Source organism: Onychostoma macrolepis, chromosome 20 (assembly GCF_012432095.1).
Source record: "Onychostoma macrolepis isolate SWU-2019 chromosome 20, ASM1243209v1, whole genome shotgun sequence".
Lineage (NCBI taxonomy): Eukaryota > Metazoa > Chordata > Actinopteri > Cypriniformes > Cyprinidae > Onychostoma > Onychostoma macrolepis.
In genome coordinates, this window is record NC_081174.1 from 14542786 (window position 1) to 14561673 (window position 18888).

At 37.0% G+C, this 18888-nt stretch overlaps 1 protein-coding gene across 5 annotated transcripts in view; it reads right to left on the minus strand.

The window, feature by feature from the left end:
- gsx2 (GS homeobox 2) overlaps nucleotides 1–18415 on the minus strand; it is a 28728-nt gene extending 10313 nt beyond the window's left edge. Inside the window, exons 1-3 of one of the 5 annotated variants that reach the window (XM_058756871.1) lie at nucleotides 18268–18415; nucleotides 13388–13455; nucleotides 8580–8676 (exon numbers count right to left, since the gene is read on the minus strand). The gene's annotated coding sequence lies outside the window, so the exon portion shown is untranslated. Of the gene's footprint in view, nucleotides 1–1039; nucleotides 10237–13387; nucleotides 13456–18267 lie in introns of those variants that run through there. The other 4 variants (XM_058756872.1, XR_009267709.1, XM_058756874.1 and 1 more) reach the window with 4 other exon arrangements.
- Nucleotides 18416–18888: the final 473 nt, after the last annotated feature.

The following is an 18888-nucleotide window of genomic DNA, read 5'->3' on the forward strand; positions in this document are numbered from 1 at the left end:
ATATTAAAAATTGTCCTGGCCCCTCCAAGCCTTTCAATGGGGTAAGCGGGTGTTTTTTGTCAACAGTTCAGAAGACGTGAAATAAAGTGCGCACATCCGTAATAAAATGTCGCTAATCATGCAACGCCGACGTCTTACGTCATCCGCCGGAACAGCTTCTGTGTACGACAGTCAGCGGAAGTGAGAAAAAAGTGTTTATTACGTTTAAAATATGGATATTTATCTTACAAAAACGCAAACAAAATATCAGAAAGAAGAAATCAGGTAATAATAATAATAATAATAGGTATATCATCAAATCGATTAATCGTGATTAATCGCATCCAAAATAAAAGTTTGTGTTTACAATCATATGTGACCCTGGACCACAAAACCAGTCTTAAGTGTAAATTTTTAGAAATTGAGATTTATACATCATCTGAAAGATGAATAAATAAGCTTTCCATTGATGTATGGTTTGTTAGGATCGGAGCAATATTTGGCCGAGATACAACTATTTGAAAATCTGGAATCTGAGGGCGCAAAAAAAATCTAAATATTAAGAAAATCGCCTTTAAAGTTGTCCAAATGAAGTTCTTAGCTATGCATATTACTAATCAAAAATGAAGTTTTGATATATTTAGGGTAAGAAATTTACAAAATATCTTCATGGAACATGATCTTTACTTAATATCCTAATGATTTTTGGCATAAAAGAAAAATCGATAATTTTGACCCATACAATGTATTTTTGGCTATTGCTACAAATATACCCCAGCGACTTAATACTGATTTTGTGGTCCAGGGTTACATATGTGTGTACTGTGTATACTTATATGTATATATAAATAAATACACACACACACACACACACACACACACATAATTATATAAAAAACAAATATCTAATTGTTTTAATATTTATATATAATGTATATTATTATATATAAATAAATATATGACATATTTCTTGAATACATATACATGTATGTCTGTATATTATTTATATACACAGTACACACATATATTATGCAAACACAAACTTTTATTTTGGATGCGATTAACTGATTTGACAGCACTAAATAATAATAATAATAATAATAATAAAATGTTTCTATTTATCTATCCTTAACACTTGCTATTTATTTCTGTAATGTATTATAAGCATGTCTATTGAATAGCATATCTGCTTTGAGTTGGGGCACGAAAAATAATTTACTTCTTACCGTTTGTCTCTACTATTACCATGTGTGAAGTATTCACAGAAAAAAGTCAAATAAAATAGAAATTCAGAAAAAGAGAGCCTCAGGACCACCTTGACCTTTGACCTTTGGCATCTGACTTCTGGCCCTCAGTGTTGTGTTAACTATCCTGATGACAGGAGCGGCTGAAAAGCAGAGGGAACATTAACAGATTTATCCTGAGAGAGAATCACAGAGTGAGGAGATATTTTTCACCCAATGACAAGTGGATGGAAGGACGGGAGTGAACTATGGGAGGCAGAGAGAGAAAGAGAGAGTGACAATGGAAGATGGGAATGGGGATATAAAATTTGAGAGACAGACACAGAAAAGACTGCAAAAGCTGAGACGGGACGCTGGAGGAGAATGCAGAAAGAAGACAAACTTTCAGTCAGTGTCAGTGAGCGAGTGTCTATCCGGCCAAATACACAGGCATTCAAAGGGGTCAACCCCACTGAGCCTCTAAAACGCTGTCATGATAATCCATGGCAAAGATCTTAGCCAGTCTTTTAAACAACCCTGGAATTTTTTACGCTTTCTCCACCCTTTTCTTTCCACCCCTGTTTTTTCTCCCTCCCACCCCACGTCCATCCTCAAATCTCTCTACCCCAGTATTCACAAAGTCATTAATGAGACATTCAAGGCTTTTTGAATCGGCCAGAGACATTGTGTGTCAAAGAGCGAGAGACAGAGCGAGAGAGCTCGTCAAAGAAAGGAAAAGGGGAGTAGAGAGGGAGAGCAAATAGTGGAGAGGGCCCAAATGTACTCCCAGCTGAAAGCAGTTAGATCATGTTCTTTTCATGGTCCGATTAGAATCAAATCGATCCCTCAGCACCACCACCCCCTCCAACCACACACACACACTTCTCTAAGCAACTCCAAAGAGCTCTTCCAACAAGTACACGCTGCAGCCAGACGTCCACCTGAATGGTAATCAAGTTGCCCCGCTGAAATGTGTTTGTAAATGGGACATGGGTTAGAGAGACAGATACAAAAAGACAAAGACAGAGAGAGAGCAAAACGGAAGAGTTGGGAAATGTCGCTACGTGATTGTGTCCAAAATGCCACATTTACAATCAGCAAATGATCTGACAATGATTGTTACAGTTTTGTTTAGGGATGCACGATATATTATGTATGTTCTTTTTTTATGTGTATATTTAATACAGGATATTTAATTGTGCTGTTCATTTGCACTGTTTTTACAAGTAGATTATTTTTACATGCTGTCATAATAATCACTCAAAGTTAATCTTTAAAAACTCCCTCCAATTATTTAATAACACTGTTAAATGTAATTTTTAGAAAATCTCACAATGAAAATCCATTTTGATACCGTACAATATAATGTTAATGCACATGTTCACTGGTAGCATTTAAAAGGATTGATTTGAAGTTTTTCAATTCATTTATTTATTTTTATTTTTTTCATTTTTATTGTTTATTCTTAAGTTATATGTACAACAACAGCATACGTTTAGACATCAAAGAATTATACATTGCCTGAAAATTAAATAATAATAATAATAATAATAACAACAGTAATAATAATAATAATAAATAGAGTATAGCAAAGATTTTTTAAAGAAAAAAAATGAATTGCATATAAAAATATGCAAAAGAAAGATAAAAAATACAGAAAAGCTGTATTTTTAATTTTGGCAATATTGGTGATTTACTGGTTATCGGTTATGGCAAGAAAATAATTATCTGGCTCATTAGTTGGTTTTAGCAAAATATTATAATATTGGTGCACCTCTGTTTTTATCTTAATGACTTTTCTTAAAGCCATTTATAAATTTGTTGGATATATCCAAACACATGCAAACTATACTTTAAAAATGGCTTTATTTAAAAAAAATACAAATAAAAAAAATAAACAAGTTAAATTTTTGTACAGACACAATGGATGGCTGGAACCTAGAGATCTAAGAACGTGAAGTTGTATTGTTTAGCTGGTATTGCCTACAGGGTGATTTATTCGAGTGGGCATTTTAGAAATGCATTGGAAAGATTTCGTGCACGAGTGTTTTTGTATCGTGGAAATTTCGTGTGCAAGTGGCATTGTGGCAGAGATATTTAGTGGGTCAGTAACGTGCCTTGGGTCTTTTTAATGAGTAAGGTAGAATTGTGCGAGGGGTATTTAGTGTCATAGTACCAAGTGCTATTAGACTCACTCAACCAATGGATGACACTAACATTCTCTTAGCAGCTGCAGACACTTCAGCGAGAGCATCTAGAGAGGGAGCATTCACGGAGGTACGTGGGCCGTTGATGAAGTCTGTATGGGTGTAAGAGGACGGGGCACTGCTGATTCGTGACGGTGGGTTTTTTTCTGCAAGCGTTGTTGGTACACGGGGAGGGTTCATGAGGATAGCGTGTAGTGCAGATGACCTTTGTCTCTGATTTCGACACTTGCAGCTGGGCCGACGGCGGGCACCCCTGCGCTTTCATTTCAAGGTTCAGTAGAAGCTAAGCTTTAGTGACAGCATTTGTGCCGTACTGTTGATTACCACAAAAAATGATGCAAGTATTATCTGTGTGTCCCTCCTTTTCTTTAAAAACTGGGTTATAGTGAGGCATTTTCAGTGAAACTTTAAAATACTTACGGTAACATTTTAGTGTAGGGACCAATTCTCACTAATAACTAGTTGCTTATTAGCATGCCTATTATTAACATATTGGCTGTTTATTAGTACTTATAAAGCACATATTCTGCAAGACCATATTCTACATCCCTAATACCTAAACGTAACAACTACCTTACAAACTATTTATAAGCAACAAATTGGGAGTTTATTGAAACAAAAGTCGTTGTTAATGGGTTGTTAATGGCGAGAATTGGACTTTATAATAAAGTGTGACCATACTTACTGTTCAATAGTAAAGCCACAAGATGTAAATAATGCGGTGTGAAAAAATCACTTGCTAACCTTTTCTGTGTAATGTTTTTTTGACAATGACAACAGAACACCTTAAACCTTAAAATAACTGTATAAATGACAACTATACAGCTCAAATAATACAAACATTTCAGACCTGTTCACACCAAGAACAATGACTATAACAATAAGTATAACTATGAAATTTGAATAATCTAATTTAGTGAGAATAGTGGAGTTCATGCCACAATTATAAATGTAATGACACAGAGGAACGATATTGTTGGAATCACTTTCAAAATAAGATTTTTAAAACAATATATAGTGACACTGTGATATATAGCACAGGGACCAATTCTCACTATTGACTAATAGTGTATTATCATGCCTATTATGAACATACTGGCTGTTTATTAATACTTATAAAGTGCATATTCTGCATGACCATATTCTACATCCCTAACCCTACCCAATACCTAAACTTAACAACTATCTCACAAACTATTAATAATCAGCAAATTAGGAGTTTATTAGTTATTAGTTAATGGTAGTTAATGGTTTGTTAATAAAGGGAATTGAACCTTAAAATAAAGTGTGACCATATATATATATTGTAAGCACCTCACCGTAACCTCTATTTTTGTTTTCCTCTAAAGAAAACTAGTGACAAGTGATTTTTGTGTGTGGTAACAAAATGCAAAAAAAAAAAACTTTGTTTTGAACCTGGAACATTCCTTTTAATCCAACAGTTTAAAAAAAAAAAAAATTGTTCTAAAGTTCAAAAAGTTCAAAATATCGCCAACCAGTTGATCTCTCTAGTTACTGTTTAACTGCAGCTGCTCTGTAAGTGAGTGGGTGGGACCACCCTGTGGTCTGTTACATTGACACCTCTCTCTCCGTCTCTCCAGTCTTCCCCTTTTCACCTTACGCTCGTATTCATTCCCGCTGCAGCTGCATCACCCGACCACTTTCTCTCAGCCGAGCTCTCTCTCTCTCTCTGTCTGTATTTGTCTCCTCCAGTCCAGAAGATGGATGGAAGAGGCTCTAAAACAGGCCAACAATAGTCGCTAGCGCAAGGTGAGCTCTTGCAGCTGTGCTAACTGGCTAGCATGAACGTCACAGTATGGCAACAGTATGCTTTTGTTCTGGCTCCCAGCCTGAAAAGGGCCATGGGGGGGTTTGCATGGCGCACTGGCGCTGGGTCATTTTTCTCTCGGTGTGCCAGTGCTACCCTTCTGCCCCTGCCTCGCTCCCTCCACAGCTGTGTGTGTGCGCTAGCTTTAGCGGGAGGAAATGCGAGGGCATGGGGATGATGGAATACGTGCGTGCGGCGGGCGGTTGGGGCCTGTTTTGGGCGCGTTTTCCCCGCCGCCCTATTAGAGGCTTGTTTATTGGCCTTGTGATGCCATTGTCCTGCGTGTTCAGGGGCGGCCACACTGCGTAATTGGCCGATTGGCCACGCTCTGCAGCGGCGGAGGTGATTTATAATGTGGCCTGAATGGGGCTGACTTCATAACGTCACAGACTAACGCTGAATAAACGGCAGAGAAACGTTAATGAAAGGATGAAACGTCCACCGAGCCCTTTGTGTCGGTGTGAAATCGGCGATCGGGACAAAGAGAGTCGCTGGAGTCCCTTCTTTCTCCCTCAGTTTCTATTTTTCTCCACTTCTGCCTCTTTATTAATCTCTCTTTCGCTCCTTTTCTTCACTGTTTATCTACATCAGTCGCTCTCTTTTCTCCCTCTTTTACGCCTTGTCTCTCTCTCGCTGTTTTTCCATCTCTCTCTGTCTTCGCTAACCTCTGGCCCTTTTCTCTCTCCCTTTTTCTCTCCTTTCGCCTTTGTACTGTCTTTGTTAATGCCTCTGTAGATGAAGTTGTCGGCTCTCACTTATTCTCTCCTTCTCATTCAGTCTCCCTTGTTTTATATTAATCTTTCAGTCTTTAGATGGGCCCTCCGAGCGCCAGATTCCCATTCGGCCAGGAAATCTTCACCTGAACGCCATTGCTTTTCCCATTAACCCCAAATTTGGTTGCCCAACTTTTAGCTTTTTTTCTCTATAAACATGCACATAAAGGTTTATAAAGCTTCTTATGCTAAACGTGCAAATTTATTCTTCATTTTATCCTACCTCAGCTTGGCAGAGAGCATGGGAACACATTTTGCTACAGTAATTTAATGCAGCCTAGAAAATAATGGCCCGAACGCTCCAGAAACACTCAGCTGGAAAATATGTGTTTTTCCCTTTTAAAAATATGATTCTAGTTCGACATTTCAGTTCGCATGATTCCACTTCATCAATCAATGGCATGTTACTTCACCATTTAATAACAGGATTCAAGCGACTGAAGTGAAATAATACCACCAAATTAATCTTCACTTATTGGTATTAGACCTTGATTCTGATCTGTGCAGATGCCGTGAAACGGAAAGAATCCAACACGTTTCTTGATGAAGTTGCCTGAACTGGCTCATTACAGCCGTGGGTCAGCTGTGGGTATGTGTGTGGGCAGTTATAAAGCTAATGGCTTGCAGGGGGCAGGTTTTAATGACCTCCTAATTAAGTCTAACCCTCCCACCATTGACCAGATCATGTAGTAGAGGTTAAAGGTCATTTACATAGAGACTGGTAACCAGTGTCCACCACCAAACTAATTGAATTGGGAATACCTACATTTGTGGAATACATCCTTCCTTTTCTTTCCACAGAGTGTAGCATTTTTATCAGTCCCCAATCAAAATAATGGATCTACCTTCTGTCTTTCGCTCTCTGCCTTGTCCATTAGTGAGCGACATGGTGGCTGGTCTCATGGCTCGAGAGATTTTTAAATAAAATTTATTTGGACATTTGCTGAACTGAACTTTGAAATGGAGTTCAAATGTCCTTCCTGACTTAACTGATTTAACTAGTACCCAGAATGACTCGTTTAATACCAAGCTTTCATAACTCAAGGTAGACACTGAATTGAGAAGAAATAACAATAACAAAACAGGAAAACAGAATATATATTACATATACTACAAATTAGATGATTAACCATATATACACACACACCATGCACTGACATCATTAATATGCTCTGAAAATCATTAATATATAAATATATTATTTAAGACTATATACTTATTATTTAAGACTTTATATTATTTTATGACATTTAAAGTGATCCAAAGTAAGCAAAAATATATATGAAAATATTTCTTATGTATATCATATAATATGTGACCCTGGACCACAAAACCAGTCATAAGGGTAAATTTTTGGAAATTGAGAATTATACATCATCTGAAGCCTGAATAAATAAGCTTTCCGTTGATGTATGGTTTGGACAATATTTGGGCCAGATACAACTTTTTCAATATCTGGAATCTGAGGGTGCAAAAAAAATCAAAATATTGAGAAAATAACCTTTAGAGTTGTCCAAATTAAGTCCTTAGCAATGCATATTACTAATCAAAAAATTAAGTTTTGATATATTTATGGTAGGAAATTGACAAAATATCTTCATGGAACATGATCATTACTTAATATCCTAATGATTTTTGGCATAAACGAAAAATTTATCATTTTGACCCATACAATGTATTGTTGGCTATAGCTACAAATATACTTGTGCGATTTAAGATTGGTTTTGTGGTCAAGGGTCACATAATATAATATAATATAATATAATTCATAACACTTTTAAAGTAATAAGCCAATTTGAATAATATAAATAATTTCTTACATATAAGACATATTGCAGTAAACAAGAAAATATACATTATGAGGAAGAAAACAAATAAAAAGAATTAAAAAACACACACAGCCACAGTCAATTATTGCTGACTTTCTCTGTTCCCTTGGGAGAGTGTTTTTAGGGGTCTATCCTGTCCTCCCAGCCTCCACTCTTCCCCCCTGCCCCCTAATGGGAGGGTGTTAATATAGTCGCTTTTCCCCTGGTGTTAAATAGGAACAGTTTCTCTTGTGTTAATTCTCCATTTTGTCGCTGTCTGTGTGCAAGACCTCTCAGTGTTCAGTCTCTTATTCGGCACTAAACGCTCAGCAACCCCCTCCCCTTTCTCTTTTCCCCTTTTCGCCTTTCTTTTCACTCTCCCCTCTCCTTTCGTGAGGCCATCTAGATTATGTTGCTAAGGAGATTTTTTTTCGTCCTCTCTCTTTTTGCTTTTTTTTCCACTGTTTTCCATTGATTTGGTGTTAATGCATTTTCAATGCCCCTCGGTGTGTGCTGGGGGAGTGGGGGGGCACTGCGAGTGCAGTCTTCACACTCACTAGAGGAATTTTACTCTGAAGGGGTCGATGGAGGTGGGGGGGGCTGCCCAAAGAGAGCCACTCAAGTGAAAAATTAGGTGATTTTTACCAAGCATGGGAGCTGGCTCACTGAGACGCACACACACGCTCACCCACACAAACCCAGTAGCACGGTGACCACCCACTCCTCTTGTATTTTCTATCCTCTCTTCAGAAAACACTCACAGGTGGACTTGCGAGGGCTGCCATTCTCCTCGCTCGTGCCAGTAACACTATGTGGAAATAGCCGTCTTCAGGAGACCTGTCAGCTCCTCTTGCAGGCCTGAAAATGGAAGGAAAGAAAATAACATATTCAAATAATAACAAAGATCATTAACATTTGATTCCAGGGGTGCTATTTTCTTTGAGTGAGCACTGGTGACAGGCGATTTTCACTGTGATTGTAAGGTGTGATAGTCTGGTGGTGTTACTGTTATATATTATGCAAGGGGACCAGAGCTTAATGCTGATGTTTAAATGAATAATAAAATAATAAATACCTTATTAAATGCTAACACTTTTTGGTAGTCTTGTATTGACAAATATTTTGTAAAATGTGCACAGAAACTGCATGAATGATACAAATGACACAATCTGGATTCAAGCAGTAAATTTCATGCCAAATTTGCAGCACCAGTTGTTCTATCTACAATAAATCTGGAACTTCTAGAAGGTATTTTTTTTTCTTTTCTTTTTTTGAAAGCTGAGAACTGACTTTGTTAAAAAATTTGAGGAGCCATGTGCTAAGTTTAATTGGGCGTGACATTTCTGCTTGTTTCTGATTGGTCATTCGCATCTTTCTTAGAATTCTGCGATTGACACTTAAAAAGGTTGCATGATAACTTCATGAATTGTTCCAGGCATCTTTTCCACACATATCTCTTGCTGTCCTTGTTTTTCCCTCCATTGTCAGTCACTCTGTAATTGTTGGTTGCAGTTATGGTGTGAATGGAGACCTCAGTGGTTTTCTAGTTTTTCTTAATGTCACGTATGATTTATGAATGCCTTCTGTCTTTTTTCATGTACATTTCTGTTTCTATTCCTTCCTGTCTCCCACAAATACTGCAATGTTCTTCTCTGCCCAGATGCAGAGGATTCTAATCTAGCTACCACTCTGTGGATTCTCCAACTTAATTAGCCAATCAGAGAGCAGCTAAATCAGGAACTGGCAGGAACTAGAACTGTCGACGCCCACTCCAGCTGCAGCCACCCAAAAGTCAGAGGTCATGGCATGAATCTGATTTTATATGTATGATGAGTTTCTTCTGTTGCCCCCATGCGTTCCTCCACTGCACCTGCAGAATGCCTCTTTCCATTCATGCTTCATCTTCCTCTTTTCACTCCCTCAGTCTCTTTCAGTTGTTCAGCTTCTACTCATCCATAATGTCTGAATGCATAACACAAAAAACAAAAAACAAACAAACAAAAAAAAATCTGCACATTTAAAATGTAAGAGGGAAAATTCTGATCATCTTGTTTCTGTATAAATGTTACCAGAGCAGTGGGGCCACACATGACCTTGTGTCGTTAACCCAAAAACTAGAGAACAATTACTGTGGGACAATTTTTACAGCTGACATTCATTGCAATGACTTTGTCTAGAGGGCCCTGATTTATGCATGTCCGTCTCTAGAAGTCACCAGCAATTCAGATTGCAAAAGATTAAAAGCTGAATAAATTTGACTAACTGTGATAATTTGTTTCACTTACAATTGATTAACCTGTCAGCAAGAAAAAGAAAAATAATTTAAAAATGCATAAAATAAAATAAAAATGTACTCTATATATTTATTTTGGTTTTATATATGTGTTTTGAAAAACTTTACAAAACATTTTCAGGAAAGGTTTTAATTAAATGACTGTAAAATGTCATATAGTTTAACTATCAAGTAAAAAGTAATAACATTTTCCTTACACATTTAATGTACAATTATTATATTCAAGGATGTTTTTAAATATATATTTTCAAATACTCATTTTACACCAATTATAAATGAGTAATTCATCATATTTTATAGAGTCTTAGAGAGTTTACTTTGCTGTAAAAAGGTCAAATGATCTGATACAGTACTTATTGGATCTTGACACAGTCTTGAAGAACTGCAGGGGTCCTCTTTAGTACATATGAATGAATTTTTAATGTTTTTGTGAATAAATTAATAGATAGGACAAAAAATGAGATCACTGATCCATATAATCTCACTTCATTGCAAAAGGTATTCAAAAAACGTGAACTCTGGAATTTAGTTTTCCACCCATTTCTCACTTTGTCTGTGCAAATAGTGTCTGAATACTAATATTTAGTGCATGTAAATATCATTAAGCTTTGCTGTTTACATTGCTGAGATAGAGTAAACATATTTCAGTCTGACTCTTTCTCCTCCTCTCTTTTAACACCATGACTGCATGTACGAGTCTTTTCATGTACTCTACTCTGACACATTTCTGATTCAGTCTTTTATGTTCATAATGAGAGTGTGTTCGAAAAATAGATTAGAGAGAGGCCCAGAGGAGCTGACAAGGCCAGCATTAATTATGCAGCTTTCAGGGAGTTTGTTTACTCATATGATTATGGATAATAACATAGTGAGAATGAGCCAGGAGAAAATGGTAAACACGAAATACACAACTCAACCCGAGACAATTGGAATTGCCTCAGAGATTCTACACAAACACACTTGCAATGGCGTTTATGATAAATTGGTGTTTTACAAATGAAAATGCTGTTGAATCTGTGCAAACCGCCTCAGGGCAGAAGCCACGTCACTGTGGGAAATTGACGGAAAAGCCATTAATGTTATTGACACACATAAAGACTGTCAGACTCACACCTGTTTACTGTGAATATATGCTGACAATCACATACAAACATACTAACACCACCTGTTTGTTGCACAGCACTCAAACGTTGATGCCTGTGAGAACAAGCTCCTTCCTTTGAAGGACAGAAAAGGAGAATCAGAGACACTAGTATTCATCATCCATTTGATCCCTTGTGGGAAAACCTTAATTCTCTGGGACAGAGACTGAACAACAACAAAAAAAAGCAGCAAAACTGAGCTAATTTTTCTTTTTGTCCTTCATAGGATGGCCTATTCTTTCTTCTCCCTGGCTGGTACAAATTGGGCAACTGTGGACCTTTTCTCCTCAGAGGGAGATGTAGGATGCGGCGAGGCCGGGATCTCAATCGGGCGTTGATGTGAACAAAGTTAATCCCTCATTGGTGCCGATGTGACCCGAAAAAATCGGCTTAAAGTGGCTCCGTTAAACTGGACACCGTTCTGCCATTCAAAGGCGGCACCATTCCCCTTCTCTTTCCTCTCGTCTTCCCTCTCCCTCCTCTCTGCCACCCACACACACCAGCAGTAGTGGAGCATTAAGACAAATACATTCATAACCCTGTTTTATTAAAGACTTGGGGCCCCTGGGTGTTGTGTAGAGGCCCTGGGGGGCCGGGGCGATTAGGCTAAGCCTTCCCATGAGGAACATGAACACGGCACAGCAGCCACTGGGCCCTGAGATGTCCGTTCCCCTCCCACCTCGAAACCTAATCCTCTATTTCATGCACATTAGTGCTGTGTAAACGCTCCCCCAGGCTGCCTTTACAGTGAGCTTCGCTTTAGAAGAGAGATGCGCTACTAAAGATGCTGAGAAGCAGTAATGGGAAGTGTATAAAAACTCCTTTAGACATGCCTTATGTTCATTTTTTCTGTATAAAATGAACTGGTGCACTTGTGAGGAAAAATATTTTGAGATTCAAGAGTCTAAAAATGATCTGAGGCTGATGATTTATCATGGGCAATATGAAAATTAAATATTCCTGACTAAATAAATTAATAATATATTAATATTTCATTTAAAATAGAGCTTTAAAAACAACTAAAACCAGCCAAGTCACTCATGTTGTGTTTTTTCTTTTCCTCAAAGTGCTAGTTAATGTTATCACATTGGATTAAAACTTCCCCCCAAAAATGGGATAATTTGTGTGCTTTTCTGGGACATTTTCCCCAATCTTGTTACACTTAAAAGGTGGTGTTACTAGACAAAAAGGGCTGGCCTACAAAAAACTGCTTATGAATTTCTTCAGTGAGTTCCAAAAAGAAACACGAAACCTAACTGAAAGAAAACAAGACAGAAAGACTGAATCCAAGATTTTGTGATAATATAGCAAAATGAGAGATTTACAAACAAACTTTAAAAGGCCAGCCATTTTTGACAGGGAACACCACATTAGGTAAAGGGCTTTCAGGACAGCACAAAGGTTAAATGCTAAGTGAGTTTAGGCATTTTAAAATTATAATGTAGAGTATGAAAAATGGATATTCATTTTGAGATTTACTAACGTTATTAGATTTTTTAGTGTTTTTAAAGGTTAACTTTCAGTGAGTGTTAGATGACAGCAAAAGTAATCAGCAAAATGTGGAATTAAATATCAGGTAATAACCTTTATGGTACTAATGTATGTATCCTTAGTGTAAAGATTTACTTTAAGAGAGTGTCAAATGTAATCTAAATGTAAAAAACAGGGGAAATGAGAATGCAAAATAAAAAACCAACAACAACATTGACTGAATTGCTACACATATATTGTGCAACTCTGAAGATTGCTTAAAAATTACATAAAAATGAAATGAAATTGTCAGATTTCTGAAACAGTTATCATACTGTTTTCATGATTAATGTTTTGAATATTTGTTCTCTCTTTTCACTTTAACAGTCTTGTGGTTAAATTCTTCAATGCTGATTCACATTAAGAGTATGCAGAAGGAGGCCAGATCTTTGTTTTGTGTTCATGCCTCTATATGTCGGTGTAAGAAAGGCCTGTTTCTGATCAGTGTGCTTGAAAGTAATGTGTGGGCTTGTGTGATGTGTCCTGAATCATTAACAGTTCTGGCACATGTGTGTTAGGGAGCTTGTCACTAGTAAGCAGTGACTGTGTGAGTCTCAATGTATATGTCAGCATTTAAGTTTTAAATATATGTGTGTGCACTTACTGCTGTTTTGTTGTGGTCTGGAGATGCTCTTGAAGCTCAGGCTTTTGTGTTGTTGCTTTTTTTAGTGTCTGATGGTTAGAAGAAAAAAATGTTGGAATCACTTGGCTGACACAAAAGGCAAACTCTCTTTCAAAGCCACTTCAGAGGTTCAAAAAACAAGAACCACAGTAAAAAGAAAAAAAGACTCTGTTCACAGATTCTCTGATTTATGCCTCTCATCACTGTGAGAAGAAACAGTGACAATCAGCACTTTGTGGTATCAGAAGCAAAACCATATACATACATACATACACACACACACACACACACACACACACACACACACACTCAAAAAGGTACAAAACTGTCACAGGGCAGTAAAGCTTCAAAAGCGGGTGCACTTTAGGTACTAACACCAATAAAACATAGTAATATGTGCCTTTTAAATATTATTTAAACTTGAAAATGTAAATGAAAATTGGAAATGCATGAATTTAACTGCATTAGAAAACCAAACTGAGTGGCCAAAAAAAGTTATTTACAGTTAAAATTGTAAATGAAAATGCACAAAAAAGTAAATCATAAAATCTTTGTTTGTATATATAAAATTTCAATATTTACTTTTTTATTGGTATCAGTGTAATCTGGGCAAAAAAGTTAATATTGTCTTAATTACTTGTTTAACTAATTTATTTGATTTAATATTATTTACACTTGAAAATGTAAATGAAATAAAATACAGACTTGAAAATGTATGAATTTCAGTGCATTAGAAAAAAAATACTCTATATTGTTTTTTTAAACAAAATATTCTAAAAACACATTCATTCAAATGTTTTGTTAGAAAAGTGTGCTTGTGCTATCTTGCCCACAAAAATATTCTATTAGCTAATGCTATGGCATTCATATATTTTAATGTCCAAATACTTTTGGAGCCACTGAATACCACAAAAGTGTCAACTGTCAATTTTATCAATATGAGCGCGGCCACTGTTATTATGCCCACAGAATTCTCATCTTGAATTCATTCACTCTGTTCAGCTGAACTGACAGTGATCTGATGCCTGGCCAGCTTCCAGCTGTATGTGTGTATAGCAGCAACTGTAGAAGAATGAGAGATCAGAGAGAAAGTGAATGTGAGAGTGTTTGGCCTAAGGCAGCGTGCCATAAAGTGAGATTAGCGGTCATAATCTGCTGAAGCATGTGTGTGTGTGTGTGTGTGTGTGTGTTACTGTCTCTGTGGTGTGTGGCAGAGAGGTGAGTCCTATGGCCTCTGTTCGCTCACCCAGACAAATGTCAAATCTCCATTTGCCCTACACCAAAAAAAGCCTGCCAGTAGATCACATACAAAAGCAACATGTGAAGCTCATTGTCTGAACTGTTTTATCCAAGGGCTCAGTTCCCTTTTTTCTGTGTGCTGTGAGATAAATCTCAAAATCCAAATGTGACCCTGGACCACAAAACCAGTCATAAGTGTCAATTTTTCAAAATTGAGATTTCGACATCATCTGAAAGCTGAATAAATAAGCTTTCCATCGATGTATGGTTTGTTAGGACAGGACAATATTTGGCCGAGATACAACTATTTGAAAATCTGGAATCTGAGGGTGCAAAAAAATACTGAGAAAATCGCCTTTAAAGTTGTCTAAATGAAGTTCTTAGCTACGCATATTACCAATCAAAAATTAAGTTTTGATATATTTACGGAAGGAAATTCACTAAATATCTTTATAGAACATGATCTTTAATTAATATCCTAATGATTTTTTGGCATAAAAGAAAAATGTATAATTTTGACCCATAAAATTAATTTTTGCCTATTGCTACAAATATACCCCAGCGACTTAATACTGATTTTGTGGTCTAGGGTCACAAATATGAATTCAATGGCAACAGTGAAGCAAAGGACTCATTCTTATATCACAGACACCAGGCGCTTTCATATGTTTCATGACTGACTGATACCAGCAATGAATGCTTTGTGGGTTTTCTACAGTCAGGGCTTCTATTATATTAAAATTAGAGGCCTGTTTATCTAATTACAACAGTACTGTAAATAGGTTCATGTCCCATTTATCTCTCCGTTCTCACACTCAGAGAAACAATAATATGCATAAGACTCACAAGAATATAAAAAGAAAGGAGGGATCATTCTGGAAAATAGAATAACACTGCAAACACATGTGGTCTTCCCAGACAAAATGTAGACAGTTGTGTCAAAGACATAGTCTGAGACAGTTCACAACATTAGATTGCTTTAAAGTAGGTGGTGGCTGTTAAAAAAGACTATGACGATGAACAGATTAGAAGGTGAAGAGAGAAAGAGAAAGGGAGAGACTCTTGACCCTGATGTGGGGGTGTTAGGAGGGTAATTAAAAAGGAAGAAAAGAAAAAGAGAGACAGGCCTATAAGTAAAGTATACAAGTCCATTAATTATTGCCTCAAGAAGGTTTTTTTTTTTTTTTTGCCTCCACAAAACAATTACATGCAATGAATGAGTGCTTAAATGTAGGCCTAGTTCTCTACCCCTAGTAAACGTTATATTTTTATTTACTGTTTTGTGAACTATTCACTAAAGGATGATCTCAAAAGACAAATGACAGTGAAGGGACTCAGTTTAGTGAGCAGTTTCATGTACTTCCCACTGGAGCAAGTTCATTGTGTGGCACATACTGCCCCCTGTCGGTACATATGAGGAATAAACATTGATAATGAATGTGGTAACTGGAGAAGCGTCAGTTTCTCTCCCAAGCTTGAAATATTTTTCTTTTCGCTTTCCCTATCCAACTTATAGACACAGTTGATCTGGTAGCATTTGTCCAGCTTTGCAAAACAGATGACAGATTCTCAAAACTCTACTTTCATACTCAACAACATTTTTTTTTTCAATTAATAGGAACAAATAATATAATTTAGAATACTGCAAATTAAGCAGGCTAATGACAGTAATGAAAGTGGTCAATTTAATCGGCTAAACAATCTTTAACATCTGTGTCATTAACACATCACACAAAGTTGTAGCCTATGTTAAGCCAGATACTGTGAGGTTTCTGTTTCATAGTGTCAGAAAGATGAGCCGTGGAGGATGTAACCTACAGAGAGGACCTGCCGCGGTCACAATGCAGCTTTTGTCGCCTCAACAATCCTCTTTCAGTTTAACCACGAATGAGTGCGCATTGTAGGCTATATAATATACCTTTGTTTTCGCTTAGCTTCTCGAATGAACTGTCTCCAAAAATAGGATACTCTTGAATTAGGCAGTTTCAGAACAGCATATTTTGGGGTAAAACTACATAGCATATTATAAAATGCGATGAGTGAGAAAGACGCTTCCGCTGAGTGGAACTTCCGTGTTCTGGAATGCATATAAATGCCTAAAAATGCGAAAGTACTTCTTTGTAGTACCTCCAACCAAGCGCAAATTAATGTTTAATTGTTTTTGTTTTTTTTAATGGCTGGTTTTTAAAGCTAGCCCTGACATACATGGATAAGTCTTTAGTCATAGGGATAAAATGATGGCATAATTGAGAACAGACAAGAAATACTTATGTTTGGGTAGCCTATTTACAAGATTTCTGTCGGAGCTGGTGAATGTAGCTACTCTGTTTATTGTGCTTTCAGGTAGGCCTATTTATGGAAGCCCAGAATAAGGCTGATTACAACTTTATATCTTACAACGTGACTACCTGCATGTGAATACGCACTTTCCTACATAGCAGGTGAAAGTGTTGAAGCTCTTCTATTTGCCGTCAAACGGTTGACCGCTGCCGTGTGTGTATCCTGTCGCAAAATGCAGCGGAAAGTCCTACACAACGGTAATAGTTTGATTAAGGTGTGTACATGTCTGTACTGCACCTCGATAATGCGACTAAAATTGCAATACTCCACATGTCTTAATTCGATTTGTGTTTACTTCGATTATGACTTTAGCCGGATGAAGGTAATCAAAAATGCCTGTTTACATGGTAGACTCTTAATGGTACATGGTAGTAGTAAAATCGGAGTATTGTTGTCCATGTAAACGTAGTCACTGTGTGAAAAGAGTAAGTCAGTTTTTACAGCATTCACCGACCTACTACGTCTGCCGAAATTCCAGAGTGCGCATCTGATGGACACTTTACTATCCCATGAGGCCATGGGAGAGGAGTTGTGAGTGGCAACGAAGTGATGCAACTGAAGCTGGTAGGTCTCGTGAATTCCAGATTATATTCACATTCATATGGATGCAATTAGGCCTACTTATTCAAAAAGACAGCATGCAATTTTGAATACAACTCACAATCGATTTGTCAAACTTAATATCTCACAATGTGACTACTTTTTCCTTATAATTTTTAATCTCACAATTACCCTTTTATTTTTTACTTTGAGGCAGAAACAACTTTGTTGAAGTATTGCTGCCCTTGACTTTATAAACTTTATATTTACTTATAACTCGGTTTTATTGATTATTTTGTTTTTGAGAGCAGTTTTCTATCCTTTCCCCTCTAGAAAGCATTCCCAATAAATATCAGCATTTCTCATAATTTTTTATTTATTTATTTATTTTCAAATTAAATGGGCTATGCTATATCTACATCCAGTTCACAACTCTCTAAAAGTACATCAATGATCTAATTTTTCTCAAGAAGTTTAGTAGAAACATCTGAGACAAAGTCTCATGAGCTACAAAAGGGAAACAATTTTAACAATAAGCCTTCCATGCTGTAAAATGCATGCACAACAACACTGATGTCCCTTATCTTCTTGACCAGAGAAACCCTTTGGGATTCCACCCCCTCTTTCTTTCTCTTTTCTCATTACAGAGATAAGTTTATACTGTCCTGCTATCCCATGATAGCCATGCCTCTCTGGTGTCTGTCTCCTTTAGATACATTTCTGCATGCCGTTTAAAACTTTACCTTTGAACAATCCCTCACGTCTCGCCTGTCACATCTGACAGGTCACTCACAGGATAGCAGTACTATTCATTAGCAAATAGACAGCTCATTGCACTCCCTCCATCCAGTGGCTTCACAGACGTCTGGTCGCTGTGGAGACGAGGAGACAGTGAGAGATGGTCTGGTCTGAAGTGCCAGGGATGGGTGACGTACAACAGCTACAAACAACACACCCAAGAGAGAAGATAAGAGACGACCGCTCATTAACATGCTCTCGCTCACACACACAAATAAACACATTGGTACATTCAAGGCATGGCGATAATGTCCAAACATGCTCGTTGCTCATTAGCATTATTATGCAAATTATTCATTTAAGCATGCACAGAAATGTAAACAACATTTTCAAAGTTCCTAATGAAAGTGCATGAAAAAAAAGATCTAAATTTCCATTAGACTTCTTTTTTGACTGTTTTTGTCCTACTTCGCCACATGCATTTCTTTAGCATATAGTCTTTATATTTTACATTCATACTTCTCAGTTTATTTTCCTTTCTCCTTTCTTACAGTCCTAAGCTCCAGTTTTCCTCCTATTTTATTTGGTTACCTCACAATTCTTTGGAAATCCTTCTACTGCAGACT